Genomic DNA, 4,945 nt, shown 5'->3' on the forward strand with positions numbered 1-4,945 from the left:
AGTTTCATCTACCAATAAAGTGACCCTAGGTTAGCTGTTCTTCAATAACAGATGGACTGACACGCTCCGTTAACAATATATTGTGCCTCTCTTACCCGAGCTATGAATTAGGTACCTGGCAGTTAGCGACTGTTGTTTTACAATTGAGGTTAAAATGGTATCGGGCTAGCAATCTCATTCCTCATCTTGCGACCAACCAACACGTGGATTACAGTTAAGGGGATATAACTGCCGATCCCCATCTAAGTGGAGAATATTACATGCTACTGAGTTCGTTCAGCGTTTCCTACCACCAAAGGGTAAAGTCCGAATTCATATTCAACACTAAACCCAATGAAGGACATTAATCTTACTATCCCGTTCTCTGTAATCAAATATTAAATCAACGGCGACAAAAAATAATACTTTCCTCTTGTCAATGGTGTTCTATGTGTGATTTTCATTATGGTAACAGCATGCATAAACTCAGAAAAATAATCATTATATCATAATAAATGATGGATTTTACAAGAGAATGAAAGTGAATTTGGTTATAAACTAGTCTAAGCTTATATTTACTGCACCTGAAATTTGTTTAGTGAGCGAGGTGGGATGTAGCATTCTAATCTAACGAAAAATTGCCCAGCTACTGGCCTTTTCATGCTAAATACCCTCTTTTCCTACCAATACGTTTTTATTTATCTTCACCTGGAACATTTTGAACACCTTTGAATATTATACAATCAATGTGACTTTTCTTCTAAATTCCCATAGCCTATTCAAACTGATATTGGCACCCAAACACTTCCTATTTTTCAGGAATAACGTGAGTACCAAAGTTATACTTAGATTAAGAGGAATTAATTCATAGAAACAGTTTATTTGATCTATTCAGACTAAGACCTGAGTTTACCACAAAACCTTTCGTCAATATTCAAATGCTGATCTGAATATGTACCAGATCTACCAAATACAAGTCAGCAAAATAGACTCCTTCCTCGTCTATGGCTAACCACAAGATGGTAATTACAAATCCTTTCCATTCTTTTGTGTAATCTCACATCACCATATAAAGAATAATCTACCAAGGAGAATCACAACATGAAATGTTAGAGGCCTTCTCTCAGAAAAAATTTCTAACTCAACCTTCCAAAAATTGAATAACCTACTTGAAAACGGATCCTACCCGCCAAAGGAAAAGAGATTAATTGAATGGCCTTTTACTGCATGAGAAACTTCACTCTAACTGAAATTTTGTGAACAAGAGCATGTTTCATCTTAATTCGATTAAACGAAAACTGAATAGAAAAGAAAACCGCGACTAAAACAATTCTGGTTTATTAAAGATGAGAACAGGAACATCACCCGAATACCCAGGAACATACGCTTCACGTAAATGAACTTACCTGAACCGTACGTGAGGAAGCTGAAAGAAAATGAACGTAAAGTGCAAAAGGCGTCCTCCTTTGAAACTTCTGTAAAATATCATCATTATTCAGCAACGGCTTTCTCTGGGTGCCGACAAAATTAACCAATCTAATGGAGATAGTCTTTACTTTATTTCCGGCAATTTAGCGCTTCCAGTAATGGACAGCTGTATTAAAGGTGGAAGATAAGCGAAAGGAAATTTCTCTCTCTCTCTCTCTCTCTCTCTCTCTCTCTCTCTCTCTCTCTCTCTCCTCTCTCTCTCTCTCTCCAAAGACCAGGCAAACACGTTAAACACTAATTTATTTTTATACAAATGGTAAGGAAAATGCAAATGTACATAATTACATTCGAGAGAATTATTAAGGGAACAAGGACAAATGAACACGCATAATTATCTAAATGGATAACATTAATGCGCGCACGCACACCCATACGCACACTAAAACACATGTACGCACGCACACACATTTATATATATATATATATATATATATATATATATATATATATATATATATATATATATATATATATATATATATATGTGTGTGTGTGTGTGTGTTAATGCTATAATAAACTATCCGTTCTTAGCTTCCACAGATAATTCAAGTCCCATACCAATTTCCGGATTACAATACACTGCCCTTCTTACTTTCCTATTCAGTGGGTATCCTATTCTCTCATCCTACCTTCAATTACCAAATTTACTCCCAAATACGTATTTGAATCAACCCCTTCCACTCTTCTACTGTCCATCTCCTCTTGGAAACATTCAAACTCTTTTACAAGCATCCATAGTTTCTTTCTACCGTCCCCAATCAGTACTATCATCTGTAAGCATCAACATTCCACACGCCATTCACGAACGTTTGTTTATTCGACAACTCTATGGGTGGAAACGCATGGTTCAGTGTGTAATATATTGAATGCTCCTTCAGTATATGACAATTCAGGTCTCCCTTTCCTCCTACTTCTGACATTTCTGCGCTATACATTCTTCACACCTACCAACTTCCATTCTTTCCACTAAACCACACCATCTTAAAACGCACTGGTACATTTAAACATGTTTTTCCACATTTTTCACCATTCTAGTTCTTACATCTTATACTTCACAACATTTCATCCCAAAAGCTTCAATACTCTTTCCTTCATTCCCATTAAACATCCACATATCGTCACCACACAGGTGAGCTGGTCCAACCATTCCTTCATACATTCTAACCTTTGTTTCTATAGACACTGCAAGTCTCTTTCGAATCTTTTGCAAACGCAATGCTGCCTCATTTGCTTCCAGCATCCAATATCTTTCCTCATCTCTCATCCTACCATCACCTGTTACATTTACTCCCAAACACCTATAAGAGTCAGCCGCTTCCATTCTTCTGTCTTTAAATATAATACGCACTGTTCCGTCTTCTTGGCTTCTATCTATCCCATTAACCTTTCTCATGGTCATATTTCCTTCCTCTTGCAAACATTTTCAAACCTTTCCACTGGTTTTCGAGGCCAATCACAGCTCCTACAAGTCCTGTATTACCAGGGAACACCAACCATTACACAATTTCACTTCTTACACATACATACACACATTTCTATACAGTCATAAAAAACATGCAAAAAAAAAAAAAATAAGCCTACCAGACCAATTACTAGTTCTGTAGGTTCAACTTCATACTATTTCGCAAGATACCGTGTTAGTATTTTAAAGCCATAGTTTTGTATCATTTCTGGTGCCAAAGTAAAGAACAAAGTAAGCTGAGTTCAATACTTACAGATTAATAGTAAATCTAGGCTTGTGATTTTTCATGCCGTATTCTTATTCACAAAGTCCCTACTGATGATCTGCTAGAATATTTGTTGATAAGTTGAGATAAAAAACGTCAGGATGTGATTTTCTTTAAGAACACCTTAACAGAATTATGTGCAACATAAAGTAAATTTGAATTCAACGAGAAATATTCTTCATAAAATTCATAGAAACTGACTGTAGCCTACACTTTTGGATTGCTTAATACACAGAAGCAGTGATGGGTTTAAATGATGCGTACATAAAGCCTGCTAATATTTCTGCCCATGTACATTTTTATTATGTCCAAAGCAATAAGAAAATATTTCAGTTTTTGCATCCATGTTTTAAGTGCGTTATGTACATGTATCCCTGAACATACTGATGACGAAACAGATTCAATTTTAGGTACAGGCATTTAACAATGCATCAAGAGCTCTCATGAAAATAACAACAAAGAGCCACACAGCATAAAAATCCCCCTTGTACTACCGTACAGCAATAATTCAACAATATTCCCCATCTTCTTGTGAACGTTTGAGTCAATATACATTTTAAGAACAATAAAATAATGAAAAAACACACAAACGCTGGCAACGCTATACGATGTAAGTATCAAATCCCATCTTAGATATATGACAATTTTATATTAGTAAAACTAGGATATGACAAGAAAATTGAGTAAACTTTAAAAATCTATGATATCCGCACAGGAGGACAATACAATTTTCTTTCATGCCAGCGAAAACAAAGAAGCTTTCAACTAGGCAGGTGCTAAAAATCTAGATTATTTATTTAATATGTTGGGAATCAATAGAACTGAATCCGGTTTTCTAAAATTAAGTTTTCATAGCAACAGGAATATCAGCCTAAGAATATAAAAACTAAATCAGTTTATTTTAAAAGAAAAACGTAAAATGTATACATTTAAATAGTACAGTCTGTCTTGGATTAATAGCAAGAGTGTGAGCCGACTGAGTGGACAAACCCAATTAATTAAACGAACATTGATCTAGGTCTCAAATGAGTTTACAGCTCCTCGTTTTTCCTGGAAGTTACGAATATCTTTCACCCGTCTGATGTTACTTCGTACTGGCATTCGGTTATATACATAATGCAAATTTATACCACCATCTACCCGTCTTCTTAAAAGTGTCTTACAAACGAAATATGAAAACTGTTGGGATTTATACCCTGCGGTACACACACACACACACACACACACACCTGCCTTTCTTTTTTGAGATACTCCACCAAAACGTTTCGTATGATAATGACCTAAACAGCGTAACTATCGCTCCTTTAGTTGTCCAATTTTTAAAATTCCCTACAACAGATCATCTCTTAAAAATTGCTCGTATTTTTCGTTTTTTTTTCAGCAATATGCATGCTGTGTTGTGTGTGTGTGTGTGTGTGTGTGTGTAATATTATTGTGTGTGTGTGTATGTGTGTGTGTGTGTGTGTGTGTGTGTGTGTAAGGGTAATGTATATACTCAGATCAAAGTACCCATGTACTTATTTTTGGAAATATACTCATTTTTGTTGATATATTTGATCGCATTTTCAGATTCGAGGCAATTAACAGCTACGTCAACTGCTAGCTACAGTATATTGTAACCAAAGACAAGTATGTGCCATAAGGAAAGCAGTATCAGAAAACACCTCACGTTTGATAAGAGAGCTCTGAAAGAAAAATTATATGGATCATCACATCAAGGATAAGAGTTGTGCAGAACAATCTCAAAATGG

Source organism: Macrobrachium rosenbergii, chromosome 37 (assembly GCF_040412425.1).
Source record: "Macrobrachium rosenbergii isolate ZJJX-2024 chromosome 37, ASM4041242v1, whole genome shotgun sequence".
NCBI lineage: Eukaryota > Metazoa > Arthropoda > Malacostraca > Decapoda > Palaemonidae > Macrobrachium > Macrobrachium rosenbergii.